This window comes from Tachypleus tridentatus, chromosome 8 (genome assembly GCF_004210375.1).
Source record: "Tachypleus tridentatus isolate NWPU-2018 chromosome 8, ASM421037v1, whole genome shotgun sequence".
Lineage (NCBI taxonomy): Eukaryota > Metazoa > Arthropoda > Merostomata > Xiphosura > Limulidae > Tachypleus > Tachypleus tridentatus.
In genome coordinates this window covers 124888354-124902852 of record NC_134832.1, presented here as the reverse complement: position 1 = coordinate 124902852, position 14499 = coordinate 124888354, and the positions used below count along the sequence as shown (strand labels likewise).

General features: G+C 33.2%; 2 long non-coding RNA genes across 2 annotated transcripts; one reads left to right on the top strand and one right to left on the bottom strand.

Annotated features, from left to right (window-relative positions):
• Positions 1-2149: 2149 nt before the first annotated feature.
• On the bottom strand, positions 2150-2981 carry LOC143223419 (uncharacterized). The gene is made up of 2 exons (XR_013012907.1): positions 2842-2981; positions 2150-2629 (listed from the first exon to the last, which is right to left on the bottom strand). It is a non-coding gene; the product is annotated as an uncharacterized LOC143223419 (long non-coding RNA).
• On the top strand, positions 2831-10928 carry LOC143223418 (uncharacterized). Its single transcript, XR_013012906.1, has 2 exons — positions 2831-3108; positions 6458-10928. It is a non-coding gene; the product is annotated as an uncharacterized LOC143223418 (long non-coding RNA).
• Positions 10929-14499: the final 3571 nt, after the last annotated feature.

Here is a 14499-nt window from a genome sequence, read left to right as displayed (position 1 = left end):
TATATATATATATTTACTTTTACGAATTATTTCCCTTCTTTTTTGAATGATAACATCACGTAGACATTCTATGTATCTAATATTATAACTAAAGTAAAAGTTCTTATTGAAACATAAATAAACAGAGCTTGTTTGTTTTTTTTAATTTAGCGTAAAGCTATAGGAGGGCTATCTGCGCTAGCCGTTCCTAATTTAGCAGTGTAATGTTAGAGGGAAGGCACCTTCCGCTAACTCTTGGGCTACTCTTTTACCAACGAATAGAGGGATTGACCATAAAATAATAACGATCCCACGACTGAAAGAGCGAGCGAGCATGTTTGGTGCAACGGGGATTCGAACCCGCGACCCTCGGATTACACGTCGAGTGTTTCGACTACCTGGTTATGCTGGCCACCATACTATTAGAAAGATTACTTAAAGGTTTTCCTCACGATGGAATTTCTTTATAAATACGATCGTCTCTGACCATACCATTCATGAATTACATGGCTAACGAACAATGGGATAGATGTTAATTCCTACCATGCCTTGTGTTGAGTAACTCATTATGATGTGCTTTTAAAAATATTGTTTTTATGGTCATCCATTGCACTGTTTTAGGTGTTATTGTTCCTTTAGACTCTCCACTGCGATTTATGCGGTTCTCTTTTCTTCTAGTAAAGATTGAGAGTCCTTACTACATTTGAGTTCCAAGCTGGTGAGTTGGTGGATTGTAGAGGCATACTTTTTAATGATTAAATGACTTAGAAATTCCATATTGAAATATCATTCACTACAGAGTAGACTAGGGTGGTGGTGTTCTGCTGGTGTAAAAGGCATGATAACCTCTACATTAAAGCATACAAAAACCAAAGAAGTAAGACGTCAAATTTCAGTTGACCACTTAAAGTGGGATCCCTCATCCTTCCCACACCTTGATGCCACTTGCCAATGGTTGAGTTTTGGATTTAAAGTAAAACCAACCAACATAAGTCCTCATACGTGTATTACAGATGTCGATCTTCCTCTCTCAATTATATACTCCAGCTGTGTCGTGGGTCGTAGTGGAGGTGCTTAGGAATGTTACAGTTCCTTATCTTCTGATCTCCATCGATGTATCTTATTCCGAGGATGTTATTGCACTTGGGTTGGTTTTAGTCAGTTTCACTCTTGAGAGAGTTAATTTCTCTGTGGTATACATTTTATGAAGACTGGATATTGAATTCCGAGATTGATATGTCATTTTACATATTAAAATGTGCCCTGTTCTGAAGTCAGGGATGGTTTGAGATTCTCTCGGTCTTTTGAGCTTCAGATGAAGACAGTATGATCATCATCCTTCCACAGCATGGATGTCGGCTCCCAGAAGCATTGGTTTTGGATATAGTTCGCTTGCTTCGTGCAGTCTGTCACACTCTAGCCACTCTACACCCACCTGGATTATATCCCGTGATTTACCGCTCTTATCTACCACACCTTTCTTGGATGAATTAAGAGTATACCTGATTCAGACGTGGTACTGTCTCCCACATCAGTACCTCGAATCTGACTCTTGTCTCCAGATATGATCTTTGGATGATTTTACGGGAGTTTTTCTTCTTCTTTCACACTGGTTCCTCCACCTGTTCAATGTGGGATTCTAGCTATACATGATGTGGTACAAATACGCAAGTTCAAGGAATCTTGATAAAACTGAAATAAAACCCTTATAATCTGAGTGCTTTCGAAAGGTGGACCTTTCTACTTCAAGGATTTCAGCTATTTTTGTGATAGGATGTAATATACTGTGTCAGAAGTAAGTTGTAATTTTCCTGAAATGAAAATGTATTTCCGATTGGTTCTTACCAATTGTCCACAATTTTCTAACTGCTGTATAATAAACTTACAAGGAAAATATACAGTTTTATCACCTTACAAAAATATAAGACGAGAAACATATAATAATCCGTTACTTTTTTAAAAGGCACAATAATTTTATCAGTTGCATGTGGTAATATGTTCACGCGCTAGCATATTACAAATTTTAATGATACCACAATGTAACACAAATTTTGTTCCTTGATAGTGTGTGTTACTTCTTAATTGCTTATGTTGTAAGAGTACAGAAAATGGCCAGTATTTCCTTCAAACCTTGCTTTTGTTACGTGGATAATGAAATTTATAAATTAACAATCAAGACATTCATGTATTTCTGTTAAAGTTATACAAAAATGTTTAGAAGTGAGTAGTTTTTCGAGACTTGCGACTGTAATGGAAATCACTTTAACGTATCAGCCCCCAAATATAGTCTCGGCATTCGACTTTGTTAGACCAAGGCATCTGATCAAGTCATTGAGGTCTCTTTGGTTGGGGTAGTGTCGGCTTCTATCACTAGCTGCACCTTTGAAATTGCAATCCAGATCTTCAACGTCTACCTCTTCTTCTGATTTGCTTCTCTCTTCTGAAGATGGCTGCTTTCTTTCTGGCAAACTGGGTACACTGAGGCGACGGATGATTGAAGGTTCGGATACATGATAGCAGATGCATTCTTACCAATCCGACATTTAGAAGGGTCCACCTTACCAAGTAGCAGTTACTTGAGTGGTCAGTGGGTTCACGCCAGATTCTTGAAATAGTGAACTCCGTGGCTCTCTTTTCCCCTCTGTACCATCTTGAAAAAGAGCAAAATAAATTATTATGAAGGATAAATTTATCTCATCCACAACTGACGTGTAAGAGGTTCATGTAAAATATTTTATGTGATATTTTTCTATAATATTGGAAATTAAAAAATACATTAAAATATATTTAAATTTTAAAAGGTCTAAAATTTGTATGTTATAAAATCTTACTATTCAAACAAGCAAAAATTGTCCATCTTACCTTCTAAAGTTTTTTACAGTGCTCACGGGTAAAATGAGGTGCTCAGGGTTTGTCTTGATCCCCGCCAGACATGCCGAAATATGCCTTGTAGGCTTCACACGTTTTAGCAGATGCTGTCATGGGATATGTTTTCGCTCTTGTCTTGATAAACTAGCCACATACATAGCAGAATGTGTCCGGAGAGTGCTTGCAGCTTCTTGGTGTTATTTCTGATCAAATCAGACAGATCTATGTGTTCACTTAGGCAACTAGAACTAAACTGATGTGGTGAGTGGTGAGCCCGTGTATATATATTACTATGGAAAGTTCCAGAAAATTTCAAAAGGGTCTTGTAAATTCTCGGAAGTCTTACAACATTCTAGAAAATTCTTTATCAACTACTAAGTACTGAATATACCTGAAATGTTCTGGAAAATGGGTAAATTTGAAAATTGTTTTACCCAAATCACAAAAGCAATGTTTGAAGAGAAAAATAGGTCTTTTCCATTTACTTTAGGCCTAAGCAATTGGGATATAACACTTTCTGCCCAGGAACAAGAAAAAGTAAAAATTTTGTTACATAGTGTACTTTCTTTTATTGTTTTAGTGGTTCAGGAACTGTCTATGCAGCCATAGCAACTGAGACTGGGTTGGAAGTTGCTATTAAAAAAATTAATGTAAACAAGCAACCCAGAAAAGAGCTTATCAACACCAAACGTTTAATGGTGCTAAAATATAAACATCCAAATATAGTCAACTATTTGGATAACTTTCTTGATGGTGATGAACTCTGAGTTAAAGTTGTTAATGATACGTAAATGTTAATTCTCTTCTGTTTTTTATAGTGTAGGTTAACGTACTGTTTTTATTTAATTAAGTGGTCAATTTCAAGCAACCCTACAAGTTTAAGAATATTTTTACATATCACTCTCAGAGGTGTGCTTTGTTTAAATTATAGTTATAAATAATACGTAATAATTTTAGCGTGGGAGGTTGCAGCCGCATTTGCTTCTGACACAATAACTTTATATTTCCCTTCTGAGCTTCTTCTAGTATGTCATCTCTTATCAGCACTCTGTAGTTTTTACTATGCTTGATTCATCTTCCTGATTTATAAGTGGTTACTGAAATTATTTTATTCAAGAAAATTTGAGTTTGTTAAATTATTTACAGTTTATACAATACCCTCAAATGTAGCATTACTTACAAAACTGTAAGCATTATTTAGTGTGTAATACAATAAATATTAAATTATTAAATTTTCAATCTCTTACACAAAATACAATCCAATGTAATATTTTATAAATGTTGGGAATCAGATTGCAGTATTAGTTACCAATATAGCTCCAAAAGGAAAGAACCTTGAAAAGTGAAATTTTGCACCCTTACTAAGTGGATCTCGACGACGGTGTGCATCTGGATATTAGTACTTATACACCTTTGTATGCATGCTTTTAATGTCGAAAGGAAAGGTAGCAAAAAACCACGTAGAAAAGAAGTGGTACCTTGTATAACAACTTCATGAATATAAAATAGTCAATATATTTTGGTAAAGATGTTTTCCAATAATGAGTTTTATGTCATGTTGCTGAGCAAGGAAATTATATAGGTTGTAGTTTTATGCTGAAATAGGCTCAGAATAACTACAATCACATAGTCATGTTGCAGAGGTGGTCTCAGGTTCTTTTTGGGAGTCATGCCATTTTATTATGAGATGGGTCTCATACCATCCCACCACCAATCAGAGTCATATGTGACCTGTGAATTTCGTACAAGGAAGCCCATGTCCACCTCCGTCACACAGAATATATTGACCTAAAAACAAGACAGTTGCTTGGTACTTTCGTTCGTATAATATATAGAAAAACCAATGTGTTTTGGTAATCACACTTTCCTGAAGTAGCTTTTGTCGTGTTGCTTAGCAACAAAAATATGGCTTGATATTGTATTGTAAATATAAAATAAAATATATAAATAACAAAAATGGAAAATATTAAAGACACTGGTGACATAACAGCAAATACCTTAATTTAAAAATGATTTAAGCTTAAAATTACCCAGACGTAGTCACTCAAGGTTGTGGGTGTCAACTACAAAGCTCACATTTTACACATGGCCAGCTGTATGTTGGATGTTAGTGTTAGTAAGATCCTTAACCTCTTGGCAACAGATGTTAAAACAACTAATATATTAACCTAATAACATGATGAAAGTAATTCTGGTAGTTATTAATATACAGAAACTTTGATATTTTTTGTTTTAATTAATTTTTGTGTTGTTGTCTCCAACTATCACTAGAAATACATACATATATAAAATATTGAATACAACAATCACACTGAATTAAAATTACACTTCTCTCTTAAAACATTTAACTTGAAATAAATTCATATTTCATTTAGATACTCCAGGTAATACAATTTCTTCATCTCAACAACATAGTTCATAGAGATATTAAAAGTGACAACATTTTACTTGGGAAGGATTGGACCATAAAACTTGATAAGTGCTTAAACATATAATGTCTCAGTGAACACAAGCATTTCTAAGTATTTTAGCTTGTTTATAACAATTTTATGTTAACATAGAAAACTTGACAACATATATATATTATTAAAATGTTGAAACATCACATGGTACCAGCGAGTTACTTGATTTTATAAAAAGTAGCTTACTTATCAACATAAAATAGATACCCGTTAGTAGGAATGTTTCCAGTTCTCATGTTCACTACAAAATATGTACATTTTATAACTTGATACATCTTCTAAATTAATTTCTAAGATAATATATCCATGTTTTTCTTTTATTAATATAAATAGTTGCTGTTATATTTCATAGTTTTATTTTACACTCTGGTTATTTACTTTTCGATTTTTACTTCAATATCAAATTTGAAAGATATTATTGAGAAATAATTCCTAACTAAAAATAGACTTTTTCTAGCTGTATAAAGCACTGAATATTTTTAAACCTTAATTCAATTTTTTCTGTAAACTTGCAATGAAATAAATCTAACAATGTAACATGTACTTATTGTGCAGTTAATCAATAGGATTGTAACTTCACATAAAAGGCAGATTTTATGTACACTTACTAGCAACAGTACAATCTATGTCAAATTAACTCCTCGCTCACACTGTTGCAAGAAATTATCATAAATTATTTTCTGATTTAATATCTAAATGTTTATAAATGTATGATGCATGTTCATAAAGAAAAGGAAATTTGTGGCAAATCGACTGCAAAAAAAGAAAATAATTTCATTTTCAGACTGTATTTTTAAGTGTTGGATTTTGGTATTTGGTAATTATAAAACAAATTGTATATTTCATTGGATTTGACATTTTTTAAGGCCAGCTACTTCAAAAAATACATCATTAAATACTATTTCTCCTGTAACTAAGCAAGAAACATATATATACATAGCAGATTTCTATCATCTTTTTGTATGCTGACAAGTTTTATTTGTGCATTTGGATGATTAAATATTTCTATTTTACAGTCAAAATTTGCAATAAGAGCAGAAGAAACCTGAATTATAATTAAGGTAGTTTTGTAAGGCTGACTAGCAGTTATTTATGTTTTCTTTTTCTCTCACATGGTAACTTTATTTTTGTTTCTTTCCATCATGTAGCTGATTTTGGAAAAATTGCTCTGCTCTCCCCAGAACAAAATAAGTGAACACCATTGGTTGGAACTCGTTACTGGATAGCTCCAGAATTAGTAAGGATATAATATGGACCTGAGGTTGAAATTTGATCCCTTGGTATAGCAGCCATTGAAATGGTCAATGGACAACCTCCTTATCATCAGGAAAATAGTGACATGGTAAATTTTGGTAACCAGTAATTACAACCAATACCAAAGTTCTTAAAAGTTACATATTTGTACTTTAAAACACAATCATATGCTTTGTTGAGAATGTCTTTCACCAATTATGGGAAATAGCTATAATAAAGACAAAAACAAGACTGTTCACATCATTCAAACATGAAGATGTATTGAAGATAATGATGAATAGTGGAACGATCACAGCAACAATGAACATTTAACAAAACTGTATACAGTAACAAACAATTAATTATTGAATGTTGTGGAATGTATAAGTTATATTATTATATTTCAACTTCTTAAACTATAGTATTTTCTGCAATAGTATCACTACCATTTTGTTAACTCCCCTATAAATAGACACTAACACACTAGATAATTCACCTGTGGTATTTAACTGCTATAAAGGTATACCTCTAGTTAACTGCTATAAAGGTATACCTCTAGTGATATTTAGACATTATTAAGAAGGATTATCCAAATATTTGTACACACTGTTAAGTTGGGTTATTGATTAAGTCATCAAGTTGCACTCTTTTTCAGGTATTTGATTTAATATCAAAAAACGGAAAACCAAACATTGAGAATAAAGATAACTTGACTCCAGTGTTTCAAGACTTCCTGGACAGGTGTCTAGTAGTTGACATAAATAAATGATACATTGTTTTCTGAACTCTTAAGAGGTATTGTATAAATTACTGTTATTTTGCTAGGTTATTTTTGTTTGACTTGAACCTATTATCCTCATAACATACACCAAAAAAGCAGTATCATTAGATATAGGAATTTATTGTTATTACTGGCTGTTCATCTTATGTTGTGAAAACTTCAGCTTACTATGACACCAGCTCATTGTGTGATATTTATTTATTTTGTAATATTCATAATTCCATAAGATATCAATTTTTACTCTGTAAAAATGTTTAGTTTCATTTAAGTCCATCTTATAGTACTGCACAAATGTGTTAGAACAAAGTCAAAAATCAGATTTCAGGCAACTTTCAAAGAACATCTAAAGGTAAATCACAGGTAAAACATCAATATTTTATTACTCTTCACATTTAATGCAAGAGAAATTTAGTGACAGTACTTGAGTTTAACAAACAGTGAAGATTTGTTTTGTCCCCCTTTTCCTTTAATAACCATGGAAAGTCTTTCAGGCATTGTTGAAAAACATTTAATCACAGTTTTCTTTGGGATTTTACTTGAAATATGTTGAATATACTCCTATATAGTTACCTGGGAAGTAACTTTTGATTCATCAAGTTTTATATCCATCAAGTCATATTTGAAAACTACACTCTAAAAACAGTGAAATTTTTCTTAAGTTTGAAAATATATTTTGGAATGAATAAAGCTGTTGTCTAATATTTAAAGAAAATATTACAGAAACAGTAAAACTGTAGTCTAAAATTAGAGAAATAGATTTTAAAGACAGTTTGGCCATAATCTCACATTTTAAAAAGGACTGTGATATGTGTTAAGAATAGCAAATCTGTAATTTGTAATCTACAATGAAACACTTGAAAACAGTCAATGGACAGTTACTATCACACTTGGTTCTTTTTACCTGTTATAAGGAGATGATTTAAGTCAGGCAAATTTGGAAGAACTTGTAGAGCAACTCCCATCTTTCTTCTTTATCCTGGGAGACTTTGATGAACACAACCCACTCTGGGGTGGTGAAGATATTGATGGAGAAAGTCAAACTGTAGAATGTATTCTCTCAGATCATGGCTTTTTTCTCTTCACTATTGAAGTATCTGTTTACTTGGAAGTAGACCTTTATTACTATAGATCTATCCAATTGTTCCCTCTCTAAATTATCTTCCTGGAAGAAGGATATTGATCCTCAGAAACTAATAATTTTCCCATTATGCTGAGGGAACTTGGCTTGAGTTGATATTATTAAACTCCTGTCATAGTGAAAGTTGATGAAGGCTAACTCATCCTTCTTCACCACTCTTTCAGAACTTGATCCTACTGTTGTTGACCGTTTGGAGGGAGTAACTGATTGAATTGTCCAGTTATCAATCACATGTGGTATGCATGAAAAACTTGGGGAACTAAACCTCTAAAATAATTTCCTTAAAATTAGTAAACAGTCTTTAAGGGAGCATTAACAAGTATGTGATAATTTGTTTTTGCCAGCTCACTAACCATATGTAATGAATTATATCTGTAGTAGACTTTTACCTTTCTGTAAATTTCAAAAGGTAAAGCCTACTGCACATGTGCCATAACTAGCCTCTCAATCATACTGCTATAGACCATTTAACAGTCTAAATGTACATGTGCCTTGTCTACTGGTTACAGAGAATGAATAGAAATTGCAAGGAAATGAATGAATGAGAGTCATTGTTGGCTGTCTACTGCAATGATATGATGGGCCTTGATTAACTGAAAGAATACTTGTGTAATGAACCTAACACTGTGTTTTCAGCTGATAAGAAACCCTCACTAGATCGTTTGTTTTGGCCTTGGTGATACTGCAGATAAACCGTCCAAGCCTCCTCATATACATAAGTACTTTAAAAGGATTTGGTAAGCAAAGTCATTCATTTTCATCAGAATATTACAAGATGTTTTTATTTGTCAGAATACAGTCAGCAGAGTGATACAATTTTCTAGATTTTTGCACACAGTTTTCCTGCAGTTTGAAAGATTTTTCTTTCACCATAAACAGAGTAAATGACTGGAAAAATAAAAATAAATAGCTTCAGAAACATTTAGAATCCAGTATGCACAAACAGCCAAAGAACATTGACATTATAGATGTGTAGTTGTCAATTTTGCAAAGATGTGCTTCATAGAGATAAAGTATGCTGCCAAATTTGCCAGTTTACTTCTGTACCTGGCTAAATAACAAATTGTATCACAGGCCCATGAGGAAAGAAAAGAATTTGTGAAAAGTGGAAACATTCTATAGTAATGGAATTTGTATTTGTAGTATGATGAAACATATTTGCAAAAGAAAAAGAAGAGTTTCTTTCAATGTCACAAGTTATTAAACTCAATTAATAGCATTTTAAAAAAGTAACTGCTGCCATTGTTATAAGTAATATAATTCAGAAAATTCAAGAAAATGGTTTGTACTGTTCTTCCTATTGAAGCATGCAATTTCAATCAAGAAGAAATTACACTGTATGAGAGATATGCAAAAATTCTGGAAATAAAGGAACGATATCTATGAACGATTAGATTCTAATGCCAATTATCATAACATTAAGCAATTTTTACAGGTATCAAAAATTGCAAATTTGCAAGTCATAGAGTGTTATAATGGAGCAGTTGTCATTGCAAATTCTGTTTGGTTTTAGTAAAGACTGGCAAAGTAAATTGATAAGTAATGATTTTTGCTTCTTATACATTAGAGAGCTTGTTCATATTTTGTCACAGCTGGGCATAAAAATGAAAGATATAGGCTATAAAAATGCAATTAGACTACTTTGCAGTTTTTTGTTACTGTTGGAGCCTCCATGCACTCTTGTATAAGCTTTATAGTCGTTGAAGACTATGCAGATAATAGAATGTTGTATGTTCTTGACCACTATTTACAGTGTTCTTATATGATTCATGTAGCACATAAAACACACTAGACATAAGACAGTATACCTTTTCAGGCTACCAATGCATTATAGATAACTATTAAAGTGTTAGATGGTATGTGAACCAGTACTAAGTGAGAAAATGTTTCAAAATAAACCTAAAAGTTCTGTAAACTGCATATTATCCCTGTTAATCCAGATACGAATGTAAGGTATTGGTTGGTATGCTTGCAAATACTTTGTGAAAGAAAAAAGTTTCATTTAACTGTTCAGTTGGTACAAGTACGTTTCGACAGTGAAAATAACAGTTTGGAAAAGTAGGAGTGCTAACGAAAAACGTGGCAGACAGCTGTATTTTCTGTGATGGTCACAATGTTATGTGAGTATAATCACAGATTTTCATCCAAGCCAATGGAAATAGCTAAAAAAAAAAAGTGTAGATGTAGTGGTAAGATGTGTTTCAGAGAGGATTGAAAAACTTCTCGGTAAATGTGTAAGTGCCCTTTCATTCAGTTCAAAAACTAATCGATATAGTGATTGAGTTAATAAAATTTGTATTCACTAAATGCAGATACCACACTTGAGAGTTTTGAAAGCAACTTTTACAGAAGTTAAGAAACCAACATTTGCTTTTCCTATTAGCTCAGCTGCGTGTGAAATGTTATTTTTTAGCGTATGTGTACGAAACTGTATGGAATTCACAATGGATTAAAAGAGACTGTCAAACTTGTGTTTACTATTCATTGAAAGTAACCTTACCAGACGCATTGACCCTGAACAGAGCATTGATGACTATGTTGTGAAGTTTAGCAGCCAGATTTTACATTACTGATCTTTAAGCTAAGACTGCAGTTATTATTATTCTCTTGTAATAATAGTAATCGTGGTAGTAATAATATATTTGCATTTATAAAGCCTGCGTTTATACAATTACAACATCAAATACAATAGTGTATATGTATACACACACATAGCTATAATAAGTATCTTTGTGTACATATGAAATTTAAATTGGTGTAAACTTACGGAAACGTTTGATATTTGTGTACTGAAGTTAAGTTGAACATATATTTTAATACTACTGTTGTTTTAATTTGTTTTTTGCCATAATAAAACGTTAAAATGAAGCTCGAAATAACACAAACTAGTTTCACAAGTTAATATTTAGTAGACATGTACTTGGATTTCAGTACTGCTTCACATCGACGTAACATGCTTTCAATGAATTTGTGCAGATATTCTTGACTGATTGACTACCATCCTTCTTTGAGTGCTTCAAAAAGTTTATATTCCGTATTTGGTTTGCAATCTTTCGTTAATCGGATTAATTCAGCCCATAAATTTTTCATCGGATTGATATCAGATGATTGACCTAGTCAATTCATAACATCAGTTCTCTTATTTCTAAAATACCTCTTAACGACACCACATGTTGGTTCAACACTATAGAGGGCCTCCATTCACATAGGTTGTATAGACATTTATCTATTTTTTATTCATAAATTTTAGCTGAAACATCAATCTAGGTTCGCACGGGATCAACACTCTCCAGAGTCTTTACAAAAGAACTGTTAATACTTCAGAGCTGTGTCTATTGTGTCACACTTTTTACCATTACGTTCAGTGCCTTCAACAAACAACTCTCTTAATGTTGCTGAAAAGATTCTATGTTAATGGATTTCAGATTTCCTGTCTGTCAACGAACATAAGGTTTATTGAATGGTAGCTTAAAATTGTCACCCATCGTTTGTGTGGGTGTTCCACTGCAAACAGTTTCATATTTTCTTCAATTAAAACCATTTGCATGCATTTTTGTTATCAGTGGGATTTCCACTACAATCCTGAATTCAGTCTGGGAAGTTCACAAATTCTTATGGTGTCTCAAATATAATTCTTAGAAATTGTTTTTGAAAAACAAATGGTAGTGTTTATTTCACAGATTAATCAGGCTGACGTCATGTGTACAAGAACAGTAAATGACCTTCACATCTTCTCTTACTCATCTTGGGGAATAGGTAGGTGTTTAGTGCTCATGATTTATTACGCTGTATTCATCCAAAGTTAATCTGGGCTTTCCGGTTTATGCTTTAACAAAACATTCTACAGATGTCAGATCTTGTGCAACACTTGGGGCTTCATCAATTAACAGGAATTTTCTATATTTTTTTCCAGAATATGAACCGCACCTAAGAATCTGTGAGCCATCCCTTTCAGAAGTTTGTAACGTTTCTGTAATATGGCTTTGAAATTGTATGAAATAGCGGAATCTGAAAATAATTAGCTCACCCAACCGTGTTTTGTTACCATCTCTCATGTAATTCTTTTTTAAGTTATTTGAAGAATTTAGATACTTTTGACTAGAAGGGCTAACTTAAATAATTTTTTGAACCACCCTTCTGTTCTTGTTATTTTTATGTGTGGCTTAAAATCAGTGGGTCTGTGCAATTTCTCACAGTTTGTTGTGGCTCTTAGGCCCGGCATGGTCAGGTGGTTAAGGTGCTCGACTCATAACCTGAGGGTCAGGGTTTGGAATTCCCGTCACACCAAACAGCCGTGGGGGCGTTTGTCAATACTCATGTCAATCATATTTTAGCATTTTACGGACCAGATAACTTTTTTTTTTAACATCATTGAACATTTGTACCTCATTTACTGTTACATTACCTTTTCTTTTTATAAGTTTAGAAAATCTTAAATAAGTAAACCAATATTTTGCAAACAGTTTCTGTGTCGATTACTTTAGATTTCTTGTTGGTCATTGAATGTGAGATATGTTGAGTGGCAGTTGCAAAGTGTCTTCACTTAGTTCTTTGAGTATGAGAGAAACACCATTAACAGTCTAAATGCTACATCAAGAAAAACTATTTATGGGACGTATCTTTGACCAGAAGCTGACCATTCTCAACTTATCGGCAGCTCAATATCAGTTGTGTATCTATTCACCAGTGATACAGTGGTATGGCTGTGGCCTTACGATGCTGGAAACTGGGTTTCAATACTTGTGGTGGGCAGAGCACAGGTAGCCCATTGTGTAGATTTGTGCTCAATTACAATCAAACAAACAGCTGTACATGGTCTCTGAATATCCTCTCTGTCATATCTTCCACCTGTTTGGAAATGAATTGATGTTCTGTGCTCGAAATCAATCATGCCATTATTTTATATAAGCTGTATTACGGACCTAGAGTCTATACTTTAGCCAGAGACTGTTGGACCTCAAGTCACAAATGCTTATACATTTTTGGACATTTTTTTTTTTCAAATTCTGGTCTATTTTAACACTGGAGAGTGCCATTGGGAACAATGATACTGTACAAATTAATCGTTTTATGAGCAATCCATTTCCACTTTTCATAGCATCCATGAAAGATTTTCAAACTGCAGCTGCTTTAATTTTGTTAGCACAGAAGTGGAAGACCGTTGACCTCGAATTATGGAAGTTGTACGTATAAGTCAATATTTTAATGGAAACATTAACTTAATATATCTTGGCATTAAATTAAACTTTTCAAAATTACAATATTATACTTACCAAAACTAAGAGGTTCTTGTGGTAAAATTATACTCTTTGGAGTTATTGTAAAATCAGTATGCTCATTCAAATCACCCAGTATCTCAGTGAAAACTGTGAAGGCTTATAATGCCGAAAATCGGATTTCGACAACGGTGGTGGGTACAGACATATAGCCTATCGTATATCTGTGTGATTAACAATATACAAACATATCTAATTGGTGTTGTTGATGTTTGTCAAATATTCATAATGTTGTAAGGTATAGTTTCAAAGGAACTTCTAATGTGGTGATGCCGTATAGTTTACGAAAGTTGTCTTAGAATATCTAGATCGTTCGTGAACTTTAATACCGTTTGGGCAGGAGATAATAAGTCGTTCAGATTAAAATGTTTTCCATTTTTCCTTCCGAGCTCCGCGGAACCATGTGATGAATGCAATGAATTTGTTTACTCAAACCAACAAAAGTGACATATTACGGTCTAGGCCTGCAGTCAACACGCAGCATCGGTGGCCAGTTCTTAGATTTCTGAACTTTTTCTTAATGGTTTAAACCAATAAATAAGTTTTATGTACAGTGATATTACTTACGAAGGGAAAAAAGAATTATAAATAGTTCCAGTTATTGTTACTAGATAGCACTAGCTTTCCAACACTCGACAGGAAACAGTAAAAATATAATTTCTGTGACCAAAACAAGGCGTACAGAATTGGTAGAATCAGGGGCGTAGACCCTGTACGGTGTATGATGTGTGGTGCATACTATCATCTCCCCTACAGTTTGGT